Source organism: Pinus tabuliformis, chromosome 2_1 (assembly GCF_031772625.1).
Source record: "Pinus tabuliformis cultivar Carrire ecotype Pingquan chromosome 2_1, CPIR1, whole genome shotgun sequence".
In the NCBI taxonomy this organism is placed as follows: domain Eukaryota; kingdom Viridiplantae; phylum Streptophyta; class Pinopsida; order Pinales; family Pinaceae; genus Pinus; species Pinus tabuliformis.
In genome coordinates, this window is record NC_142299.1 from 868,656,108 (window position 1) to 868,670,147 (window position 14,040).

The window sequence follows — 14,040 nt, forward strand, 5'->3', positions numbered from 1 at the left end:
CTAAGCTATTGATTTGTAAATGCATATATTAGACTCGTTTGAACTGTGGGTGTCTCATATCTCCAACAAGTAGGAGACCTAAATCAACACCAGCACTAGTACAGGTTGCTGCAATAGGACGAGAAGTACAAGATATCAACGTAGCAAATAACCTCGTAGAGGTCGAGTGTCATATGGAGGGGTTGACACATGGCATAGATGAGAAAATAGTTTACCAACTTCCTATATTATTATATTGACGTATTGTTGGAGTTCTAGGGCATATCAGTTAGCTACTATGCAAGATAGCTCATGTAGTGGCATGTTATCGTGAGCACCGTGATTAGTCTACTAAGAGGCATACTGCCTTTTTTCTGTATATTTTTGGATATGATAGGTCGCGTGACCATATGTGTCTCGGGTACAAATTTTGTAAAACCAAACATTTATATATGACTATCTTCAGTGTTTCCTACATTTCTATTATCACTTTTAACTGATGTGATGTGTATTGAAATTATTTACATGTGTCGCAAATTTCTATCTAAAACATGATTAGCCAACGCATCTGTCAATGTATTTAGATTTCTAGAAATGTGTTGATATTGGATGTAATCAAAGTGTCTTCTAGAAGGTGAACCCTTAAGAACATGCAAAGCATAGTTGGACTTCTAACTAAGTAGATATTAGTCAATTGTAGTACTACAAGTTGTGAGTCCAATCTTATGACTATACGGTGGATACCATGTGAAATAGCATTAGATAGTAGTTCGATCACCACACTATACTAAATGATGTTATTTGTAGAGTGGCCAAGACAAATACCTTGTAGACTCACTAACTCATCATCTAGAGCGAATATGTCCGATGCTGCAAAATATAGGTTCTGAGTACTACGACTAGCACCATCAACATAACCAAAAAATGGTTCCAAGGATGCCGACATCTACAAATCAAATGTAAATGGGATTAATAGAAAACGAAGGAAATTCTAAAGGAACACACTGCAAAAACACTCAACACACCTATATACATCATGTACATAGTGTCCTATGCAAAATCAAGCATAGTATTTCTTAAGGTGCAACCCATTTCTAGCTTGTGCCAATGGAACTCCATCAAAATCTACTAGCTCATAGGCCCTTTTGCAACAACACATTTGACAATATATGGACCTAGCCACATTGGCTTGAACTTTCCTGATTCTAACTTATTAGACTCCTGATCATAAAGCAGAATAAGTTCTCCTTCTGAGAAGATGTGAGGCTCGACACTCTTGTCATGTTGTGCCTCGATAAGTGTCTTATGAGCTTCAATAGCTAAAGCAAAATCATGTCATGTCTCATCTAAGCGTGTGAGATGTAAAAGATGTTCCTCTTCTGCAAAAGTTCCAGAAAGAATTTCTATAGCCAGTTTCAATGACGGAATCTCACATTCTATCGAAAGGATATCTAATAGACCATAAACCAACTAAAACAATGTAAATTTGGTAGTTGTCCTAATGGCGGTTCAGTATGCCCATAAGGCAGCAAAGAGAAGCAAATTCCATTCCGATTTATGGACCCTTATCATACGTTGAAGCATAGTTTTAAGAACCTTATTGATAGCCTCAAATTTTCCATTATCCTGTGGATAGTATGGAGTGGAACTTTCATGGGAAATTCCCATCTTGGCAGATAGTTCGGTCATCATATGATTCCGGAAATGCTTTCTGTGATCCATAACTATGGCTTGTGGAACACCAAACCGTGCAGTGACTGTTAATTTTTTCATTTGCATTCAAATTCCACCTTGGATAGCTCGGATGTCTGAGATGACGATTTCATTAGATTCCTCTTTTCGAGAAGACCAAAATTGACTTGAATATCACCTTATTTGGACAAGTGTAAGTTGGTTTTTGAATTTATTTATTTACTCAAGTATATTAGGTTAGGTCGAACCTAAGCACATGTTAAATTTGGACAGGTCAGCCTCAACCCCAAGTGGATCCTCATGAAATCCTATAAATAGAAGAGAGATCAAGCCCATTTAGACACATTGATCAATCCATCTTCTCTTCTCTTATTGTCCTGGTTCACATAGTTTTGTCTAAAGAAAGTTCGCACAAGGGTTCGAAATCTCAGAGTCGAAGCTCACACTAATCTAGGGTTTTATGGATCTCAGACGTTGGCACAAAACTCAGCATTTTATTCCTTGGATGCTGGCACACAGTGGTCTAGACATGTCTAGAGAGCCTTGGATGCTGGCACCATTTTTTTATGGGAGTGTCTAGGGTTTCAGAGATAGATCAAGTTGTATTAGTCCCCTGACACTCGCACAAAGTGGTCCTGAGAGTGTTTGGGTTGCCATAGATGCTTGCAAAAAATCATTATGAGAGAATCTAGGGTTTGAGGCAGATGTGGGTATGTTTGACTCTGGACGCCCTCATCCAGTTCACCTGGTAGCATCTAGATTTGTTCCGAACGCAATATTCCAGTTCTGAAGAGAGTGTCCAAGAATGATAGAGATGCTCGCACAACTCCTCCTCCCTGCATTTGGGACTCAAAGATGAGATTTTAGTATTTCAAAGATTTCTCTTAGTGACAACAATGTTCATATCAGTGACAAAAATATCCAGTAGTTGAATTTAGTGTGTGACAACACATGACATCCATCAGAATGAGGTTTTTGATTATAATAATGATTAGATCTATTTCATGGATATCATAGTTGTTTTATAGATAAAGTTAGGTATCATTGTAATATCCTTTGTTGAATCATTTGATGATGATTTAAGAAGAATAATATTTGTAAGGGTTTTCCCCATAGTGGGTTTTCCCTTGGTCTCAGACCAATCCTGGTGTCTCTATGTCTGTGCATGTTTTCTTCTATGTTTCCTTTATGTTCCACTGTATTGATGATGATGATGTTATTATTTCTATATAGTTGCATATGCTAATGAATAATGGTGTAGATATGAATAATGTAATGATGATATGGGGTGAACTTAATGTATTAATGAAGAAATGCAATTATCAAAGCAAGGAACAATGTAGCCATATGAAAATTAACATGGTTTCAAAGTTGGGCTAAAGAAAATCCATGGATATCACCCTGATGATGACACCTTTGATGGAAGCAAGAAGAGAATGGTGGAGACTTAAAAGAATTCTAGGGTTTGCAGAAAACCCTAGGAAACTTGATTATTAGGGTTTGATGGATTCTATGAGGTTAGGGTTAGAGATAAAACCCTAGTTTATGGAAACAATATGAGATATGGAACCTAGCTGGTCAATGTGAAGATGCTCAAGCACTTGACAAAGATTTGATGAAGCCCTAGATGGGATAATCCCTAGAAGAGCTAGTTGGATAATTGAAGGCAAGATTGGTATATTGACCATGGACATTGATGGCTCTTGAATATTGGTTCAAGAGGGAGATGATCACCTCTCAGTGAATATAAGTATTTCCTTACTCATGATGCCTCTTACTTTTGTTTAGACCTATGGATCTGATAATTATGTTTATTTCTTATACTTCTTGCATATGTACTTGAGTATATGGATGTTTCTAACCTCCTTAATGAGGTGTGATGAGTAGAACCTTCTTGAGGATCATTTGAGATGCAGGAAAGAAAAGCTAGATATGGAAATAGGTAAATAGGTACTTGATGAAAAGGTGACAAGCACTACAAGCTACCTATGAGAAGGTGCACAGGTATTTTCATACCACAAGGTATGCATGGTATGTTGTATTTTAGCTGTAACATCGGACGGCTTGGTAAGTCCTAAGGTATGATGAGAATGTCTCTTTATTTGATGGCTCATACATGCATATGAAAGCAACTTGGATCTATGTTTTCTACGATGAAATGATGCACCTAGTGTTGAACATTTTTTTATCTTAGTGAATTCTATGAGGCTATCTAATGTTGATACATTGATATACTTGATGATTGGCTAACATCCATCCGTTGGAAATCTTAGTCCTATAAGGAAGGCTAACACCTTGAATCTATTAAATGATACTCTTGATACTTTTCATGATTAAATTCATATAAAAGGATAGCTTATTGACTCCTATACATGATTCTGCTAATAATTCTTGTGATAAGCATGATGAAATCATATGGAAAGAGAGATTGACACTTGTTGTTTTGGTAAAGTTTTATATAATGACCTAACTTGATCTCATTGTCATGATAAGCATGGTAAGCTTTTTGTTAGAGGTATAACTATGAGATTGATATTTTAGATCTCTTACTACTTATGGTCTTGTGTTGATGGCATATGGTTAAACTAGATGCCCTAACTTGATGAAGTGAGTTGATAGAAAGTGTTGTTGTGTTCATAATCTTTGAGATATGATGTTGCATCTATCTACTGCTTTGAGTCTAGCCTCTGATGAAATATTGATTTCATGATATTGATAGCCATGATAGATATGTGTTTATGATCTAAAAAATATGTTGTTTCTTGACTCCAGTAGATATAGGTTGATGACATGAATGAAGAGGAATGAATTAGATCCCCAGTCAGAGGGAGAATATCTTATCAAACTACTATTTGCATTATGTGCTGTTGAAATATGATTTATATGCATTTGAATTTATTGATCTAGAAAAAAACCTCACATCTGAAGCTTGTACAAAAATTAGGGTCTCTACTCCAGATGCAATCACGGAACTGGGAAATCTTGTCCTTGGACGCACACATGCCAAGGCCCTAGTAGCGTCCAGGAAGCTAAAGATGCTACCATGCTAACCCTAAGGGAGCATCCAGTGGCTTGACTACAGTTAACCATCATCTGAAGTTGTCTAAAATTTGAACCAAGGTGTCTCTGACATATTCTGCCACTGTAATATGATTTTTGAAGTTGTTGGGATAACTCGTTGATCACATAAAAATGAAGTATTGTGCATGAAATTGGATAGTCACCTGGAAGATGTCATTTCCATAGATGTGTTGTAGATAACAAGATATAGAAGCAAAAAAATATTGAATGTTTTCCAGAACATGAACATGCAGACTGAACTTGTGTTTGCAAGTGATTGGGACATACATATAGATATGTCACATGTTTGTGCTAGAATAATATGGCATGATTTGGCTGATTGATATAGATGAAAAGTACTTAGTGTTGTGTCATGATACTTGACAATAACTTGGAATTTTGAATTGATGATTGAGATATGTTTTGTCTATATATCTCTCTACAATAGTGAATTTGGACTTGACCCAATGTCTAATGATCTAATTTGATGATTGTTGATGCTATGTGGGAATAATGACTTATGTGGGTATTTGTAAAAATGATTTTGTATTGGCCTCCTCATTCCTAGCATAATGGTTGAGGTACTGATAGTTGTGATTCAACATGAAATTGAAACTTGCATGACTCATCCTTGGTGTATGCATTTGCACCTAGTGACAAAAATGACTTGTATTATGATTATGAGAATGACATGATCAAGTTCAGATTGATAATGCATGGTTGATGACAACTTTTTGGCATAATAATAAATGAAGTCATGACTTGATATGAACTCTCCCTGTATCTTGGTTGAAAATTTATATTGTGATGTGGATGACTTTGATAATCATTGTAAACTCTGATGAGCTGACCTTGTTGATACAACTTTGATTTATGTAAGGGTGATTATGTTGGCTTAGAAATGCATTGTGCTGAGGGAATTGCATGAAGCAAGCTCCCCGATCCGGATATGTTTATAGTTGACAATTATCTCATGAAGTCAGGATGATAAGTTCCAAGGTATGGCTTTGATTTTGATTATGGTTTTGGTTTTATATCCCGATGGTATACCCTTTAGAGATGATGAGCCTCTGATGTTCTAAATCCTAGGGAGATAACTTTTAAAGCTCAAAATGATGTATCATGGCATGATGAATTAATTTCTAGAATTTGGAAAATAAATTCTATATTGCAAAACTATTGAAAATGTTTTTGAGTAATGAAAATGCAAATCCTTGGATACTATGATTTGAAGTTCAAAGATGTTGTTGAACTTGACACGGCATCTGACAATTGATTGAAGCATTGATGTTCCGTTTTGAACAGCCATATGTATATCTATGATGTGCATAGAACCTAAATAAATTCATGATTTAACTTCTTCATTCACATAGAGTTTCCACCGAGCAACCTTTGACATATCTGCATGAGATATTCTAGTTTTGAGGTTGAGATATTTCTCCCATGATATGTGACTGCATGAATGTATTGGTGTTGATAGAGACTATTGTTAAGAACATTTGGATGTTGCTTTAGTATGAGATTTTCCATGATATCTTGGACAGGAGGTCCATATTATGATTGAGGATGAGTACGATGTTGCTAGCATGGTTAGCTGTGAGGCAGAATGAAGAAGATCCTTAGAGAGTTGTCTAAGCATGATCTAGATATGACATGGATACATTGTGATGACATAGAGTGATATCTGATTGGAAAAAAGTCCCATATTTGTAGTTGGGACCAAGATACTCTCATATATTGAGATAATGTCGTTGTTTAAAACAAGCTCAAGCTTGTGGTTGGAACCTCCTTGAGAGGGACGATGATTATGGTATCCTCTTGTGATTTACATGATTATTTATGTTTTGACATGATATTTGATTTGATGTCCTGTATGAATAGGAAACAACTACTATTGAGACAAGTTGATACCAGATCTGAGTATGATGATAAAAGTGTTGATTGAGAACACTGAGCCAATTCTTCCTCCCTATCTGAGCTCCTAGGGCGAGGAATCGAGATAGAGGGATCTTGGGGTTGATGGAACTCTGGAAAATAGGGTATGACCCTTATTTGTTACCCATAGTGTTGAAGATGTTGCTCCCCTATCTTCATAGGGTCGGAGAATGTTGCTCCCCTATTTGGTCTTTGTAGAGTATACCCTAGTTGGAATCATACCCACAAGCAGGGCTTGTCAGGAATACTACTCCTCGTTTGGCCAACGATTTGAGAGTGTACTTGGGGTGTACAACCCAAGTCGATTATGATGTAGGTGTTCTACCACATGACTATTCAGGGTCATCGATGGGAAGATCAGTAGGAAATAGGATGGGTTGAGATAACCCTATGTGATTCCAAGTTGAGATTGAGCTCCCTCATGAGATCCCAGGGTCGAGATGTTCTCTCCTGTGTGTTTGGATATCCTATGGCTCAACATGTGGTTGTAGATTTATAGCTCCCCCATGAGATTTCAGGTCAAGATGTGTTCCCTAATGTAAAGTTTTGTAGATGTTCTACGCTAAGAGCAATTTCACTTTTCTCACAACAATCATACAAGTAGATAAGCAAAATGCAGATAGAACATATAAGCAGATCTTACAGAAGACAAATCAGAAACAAGAAAAATGTATGTGTTTGTTTCGGCGGTCAACAGGATGCTTCAACCAGCAAAGTCTCCTTTGGTCAGCCAGCCCAGCATGTGTCACAACAACCCTCCAACCAGTAGATGAGTCAACCCAAGTCAGTTCTACAAAAGTCAACGCTGTCCTGAAAAGTCAACGCAGGGGCAGCAAGCTAAAAGTCAATGCAGCAGCAAAACGGTCAACCCTTTGACCTCGATTTTTGTGCCAGGTAGTATGGCCTTCAAAAATCGAACCTCCCACAAGTTTTCAGCTTGTTTGGACCAAGCGTTGACCAAAGTCAATGCTGGTCAAACTTCTGCGAAACCCTAGCAGCAGAAACCCTAGCAGCAGAAAAATCCTCTTCGTCCTTCCCACGTGTGGCTGAAATTCGTCCTCCAGGTAGCTCATACTTTTTAGGATGAGAGAGGAAGATGTGAGTTATGTTGTGTTCAAATTCTCTCCAGCTTTTCTTGTATATATATATCCATCAATGAGGGTGTGTGACACATCTGTTGGGCATGTGAGCCTACATTACAAAACTGGCTGACCTTTGCACATATAATTTATTAAGAATAATAAATTCAAAATATAAGTTCTGCTCATCGGATTAAGACTATTTTTATATGGATTTTACACCTCTCAGAAAGAGGAATCCAACAAAAATATTAGCCTCTTAATCTGAGCATCAGAACATGGAGTTTGGACCTAGTTGTCCAAATTTAACACTCCCTCTCAACTAGGGAGAACTCCATCTATTAGTGCAATTAACATCGTGAGTCATCCCGCCGAAACTTGCTTTGCTGGCTTCTTTATTTCAGAACAGAAGTGGGTCAGTCAAAAAGACATCATTCCCCGACTGACATAATCAGTCCAGAGGTCCCAGACCTCACAAATCTTGATCCCAGATCAAGTGGTTGGACCATGCCATCCTAGATAGAGAGTACGGCAATCTCTGATGCGTCCATCAGTCTTTGCTAATAGTCTCTAGCTTTTCCACACCTCATTGGCCAAATGAGAGGTACTTCCCATGAGCCCTGAACTCAATGGGTAGGATGCATACGGGGCACAGATTAAATGAGTGGCGAACCAGCTCAATAATCACAAGGGTGGGGCAGAAGCATTATGAGTGCTTATAGCTCCGAGAAGCTATCCCCAAAGCCCCCCAGAGCTCCCAGAGCTCATTGTCCAACAGGACCCACATCATAGGGTCTTTCCACGACACCAAGACTCTCACGGAAGGTTAGGAACTTGACCTTCCCCAGGGGCTTAGTGAGAATATCCGCGACCTGCTCATCAGTTCCTATATGATCGAGCCTTACGGCGCCTCGCTGTACCATATCCCGGATAAAGTGGTACCTGATATCAATATGCTTGGATCGGTCGTGGAACACAGGATTCTCAGTCATACGAATCCCACTCTGATTATCATAGAGTATTACAGTGGTATCTAGCACATGTTGGAACAACTCACTAAAGAGCTTCCTCAACCAAACTGCTTCACAACAGGCCATACTAGCAGCAATGTATTCGGCCTCCGCGGTGCTCAAAGCCACCGACTTCTGCTTCCTGCTCATCCATGAGATCGAAGCAGAACCAAGATTGAAACATCATCCAGATGTGCTCTTACGATCCACCACACTGCCAGCCCAATCGACATCAGTATATCCCCGGAGTATCACACTCCCGGCAGTGTATCTCAGCCCATGGTTTATCGTGCCCCGAAGATATCTCAAAAGATTCTTGGCACCAACCCAGTGAAAATGATGAGGCTCAACCATCTGTTGACTCAAAGTATTCACTGCAAAACATATGTCCGGATGGGTGTTCACTAAGAACATCAAAGCTCCTATGAGTTGACGATACTCAGTAGGATTTGCCAAGATAGGCCCTGCAGCGCTGCCACTCAACTTCTTAAAGTTGAGTTCCATTGGTGTCGACACGGACTTACAGTCCACCATCCCAAATCTTTCCAGAAGCTTCACAATATACTTTCCTTGAGAAAGGAAAATCTCTCCAGGTCTCTGCCAGACCTCCAGGCCTAGGAAATAGTGCATCAGTCCTAGGTCTTTCATCTCGAACTCAGCAGCAAGCTCCCTCTTACATTGATGAATGAGAGGGTCATCACCTATCAGGAAGAGGTCGTCCACATACAGCACTAGAATGAGAGGCTTTCCTTCCTCAACCTTAAAGTAAAGGTTTGGATCAGCATTGCTTCGAGTGAAGCCCAGCTTCATCAAGTAACTATCCATCCTCTCATAACAAGCTCTGGGTGCTTGCTTTAACCCATAGAGGGCTTTCTTCAACTTGCAGACATAAGTGTCTCGATCTTGAACTTCAAATCCCAGAGGTTGTTCTACATACACCTCTTCCTTTATTGCACCATGCAGAAAAGCGGTCTTGACATCCATCTGATGAAGACTCCATCCTTGCGTAGCAGCAAGGGCTATGATGGATCGGATGGTGGTATATCGAGCCACAGGTGCAAATATATCATCATAGTCAATTCCTTCCTTTTGAGAGAAGCCACGGGCAACAAATCTTGCCTTAAACTTTTCAGCACTCCCATCAGATCCATGTTTAATCTTGTAGAGCCATTTAGCGGTGACAACAGATTTGTCCTTCGGTCTCGGGAACACATCCCAGACATCATTCTTCATAATAGCCTCATATTCTTCATGCATAGCATCCTTCCAGACTTGATGCTGGATGGCTTCTTCAAAAGATCCAGGTTTAGATTGTATAATAGAACTCATGGCAGCTAGATACCCTTGGTATCTACACGGCTTCTTGCTTTCTCGGAATGTTCCCCTTGGGGCAGCATGACCCTTAGAATCTTCGAGGGTGTCCCTGAGCCATGATGGCCTCTTTCCTAGAGAAGGGGAAGGATCAATAGGGTCCATTGGCCCTTCAACATCAGGCATAGTCTCATCCTGGGGTTCTTCCAGATTTCCAGGTCTTTCTTCATGGTTTTCTTTAGATCTAGGAAGATCTACTACTTTCTTCAGGGAAGCATCTTCGTCAAAAGTGACATCATGGCTTATCTCTACTTCCCTTTGACCAGGTACATAGACTCTATATGCCTTAGAAGTCTCACTGTAGCCCACAAACATTCCTTTCTTCCTAGTAGCATCCAGCTTACTTCTCTTTTCTTTCGGCACATGAAAATAGACAGGACATCCAAAAATTCTAAAATGTGAGACATCAGGTTTCTTACCAGAGAAAACCTCTTCGGGAGTTTTGGAGTCCAAAGCGGAATGAGGGCATCGGTTTTGAATGTACACAACAGTATTTGCAGCTTCTCCCCACAGAAACTTTGGAAGACCCTGGTCACATAGCATGGCACGGGCAGCTTCCACAATAGTCCTATTCTTGCGTTCAGCAACACCATTCTGCTCAGGAGTATATGCAGTGGTAGTCTCCCTCTTAATGCCAACTTCTCTGCAAAAGTCTTTGAACTCATTTGACTCATATTCAGTGCCATTGTCAGTCCTCAAAATCTTGATCTTCTTTCCGGTCATATTTTCCATCAAGGCTTTGAAGGTACGGAACCACATGAAAGCCTCATCCTTCTTCTTCAAGAAGTATATCTAGGTTTTGCGAGAGAAGTCATCAGTAAATGTCATATAGTAAGAACATCCCCCCAGGGATGTTACAGGCAACATACCGGAAAGATCAGAATGGACCAGTTGCAATATCTCAGATGTCTTTGTGACACTTGAGGGGAAAGGTCCCCTTGTATGTTTTCCTTCAGCACAGCCCTTACATACACCTTTATGATTATTTCCAAAATCAGGCATCCCTGTCACCACCTTCCTTGCTTCGGGAAGAGCCTTGTAATGAAGGTGTCCAAATCTTCGGTGCCATAGTTCGGTTTGACGGATAGTATCACAAGTCATAGCTCCCAACGGACTCCCTCCAACCTGGTAGAGTGTACCAACTCTAAAACCAATTGAGATAGCTTCCTTGAAGATCTTCTTCCACATGAGTACCTTTCCATCAGAGAAAGTTACATTGAATCCTTTGTCTTCCATGGCAGATACAGACACAAGGTTCTTCTTCAATTTGGGTACATAGAGTACATCTTGTAGATGGAGGACTTGTCCTTGAGACAAGTGGAGGGTCACAGTCCCGGTCCCTTTCACAGGATAAGTGGCATTATCCCCAAGGATAATTTCTAGATTAGTATCCCTTTCAACCATGTCAGAAAGTGCTTCCTTGAATCCGGTGATGTGTCTTGAGGCACCACTATCGATTAGCCAGACATCCATAGTGTCGGGCGGAGATGCAGCTGAGAGAGCAGATATTAGAATATACTCATTTCTTTTATCAACAACATTAGACTCCTCATACCTGGTATTCCTGGTCCTTTTAGAAGGTGGATGGTTTCCTTCAAAGTGAGCCTTCCTCTTTCCTTTGGATTTGTCATTTCTTTGATTCCCATTCCTTCGGTTGTTGTTGTTGTCGTCACTATCGGGAGAGTTCTTTTGGAAGGGGCATTCTCTAGCATAGTGCCCAGTCCTATGGCAGGTGAAACATTTACCCTTCTTCTTTTGAGTCTTAGTCCTTCCTTTGTCCTTGGAACCACCAGAGTTCTTCTTTCGGGAATGAGCAACATAGGCAACATTTCTTTCATTATCAAATTCCTTCATCCTTGTTTCTTCTTGCATACATCTAGACAGAAGCTCATCAAAGTTAGGGATGGTATTATTGTTGAGAATGGTAGTTGTGAATACTTGCCATTCATATGGAAGTCCTCCAAGTGCGGTGAGAACCATCTCACGATCAGCTATTGTCTCCCTAATAGCTAGCAGATTGTTCCTGGTTTCGGTCAACTTCATAAAGAAAGTTTGAATAGACTCGTCTCGGCCCTTCTTCATATTCTTCAACTTGTTCTTGAGGAATAGCACTTGGTTCACATTGTTTACTCGGAACATAAGTATCAGTTTGTCATACATCTCCTTGGATGTGCCTAGTTCAGATATGTAGGCAACCAGACTCTTATTTATGGATTCCCTGATCAGCAGTTTTGCTCTGATTTCTCCCTTCTTATACTTGTGTTTAACAGCAGCAGAGGCATTTGATGGAGGTTCTTGAATCTTCCCTGTCACATGATCTAGGAGATCATGATCTTCTAATTTGAGATCTAATAACATCTTCCAGGCATGGAAGTCATCACTTCCAGTTAGCTTGTCATTCTCCCTGAATTCAAGCTTAGAGGAATCCATTTCCTTCAATGATGATTGCTATAGATAGAGTTTGTCTTCACCACAGCTCTGATACCATGTAAAGTTTTGTAGATGTTCTATGCTAAGAGCAATTTCACTTTTCTCACAGCAATCATACAAGTAGATAAGCAAAATGCAGATAGAACATATAAGCAGATCTTACAGAAGACAAATCAGAAACAAGAAAAATGTATGTGTTTGTTTCGGCGGTCAACAGGATGCTTCAACCAGCAAAGTCTCCTTTGGTCAGCCAGCCCAGCATGTGTCACAACAACCCTCCAACCAGTAGATGAGTCAACCCAAGTCAGTTCTACAAAAGTCAACGCTGTCCTGAAAAGTCAACGCAGGGGCAGCAAGCTAAAAGTCAATGCAGCAGCAAAACGGTCAACCCTTTGACCTCGATTTTTGTGCCAGGTAGTATGGCCTTCAAAAATCGAACCTCCCACAAGTTTTCAGCTTGTTTGGACCAAGCGTTGACCAAAGTCAATGCTGGTCAAATTTCTGCAAAACCCTAGCAGCAGAAACCCTAGCAGCAGAAAAATCCTCTTCGTCCTTCCCACGTGTGGCTGAAATTCCTCCTCTAGGTAGCTCGTACTTTTTAGGATGAGAGAGGAAGATGTGAGTTATGTTGTGTTCAAATTCTCTCCAACTTTTCCTGTATATATATATCCATCAATGAGGGTGTGTGACACATCTGTTGGGCATGTGAGCCTACATTACAAAACTGGCTGACCTTTGCACATATAATTTATTAAGAATAATAAATTCAAAATATAAGTTCTGCTCATCGGATTAAGACTATTTTTATATGGATTTTACACCTCTCAGAAAGAGGAATCCAACAAAAATATTAGCCTCTTAATCTGAGCATCAGAACATGGAGTTTGGACCTAGCTGTCCAAATTTAACACCTAATGTGGTTCTAGGTTGAGATGTACTCCTTGATGATATGCTCTCTGATGATGATTGATGATGATATTTCGGGTAGTAGCCTGCTGGCGGAGAGTTAAGGTAGTAGCCAGATGGATAGAGGGTGGTATCTTAAGCCCCCCTTCGGTAACAAATTATTCTTCTTCTAGATTCGATAATGTTCAAGATATGAGCTGGAACAATCAAGAGATAAGCAGGAATAAGAAAGGGATAGATCTAGATGTACATTGATGATTTGTGATGATAAGATACTTGAGGTGGTCATGGCATGATGACTACATGATAGAGATGATCAATGATGATACATGATGACACTTGAATATTCCATGATGGCATATTGATCGATGGACAGATACTGACAGGTGGAACTCTCCCTAGTTGAGAGCGAGTGTTAATTTTTGCAACTGCGGTCAAATTCCACCTTGGATATCTCAAATGTCTGAGATGATGATTGCACTAGATTCTTATTTTCGAGAAGACTAAATTCGACCTAAATATCACCTTATTTGGACAAGTGAAAGTTTGTTTCTGAATTTATTTCTTCACTCAAGTAT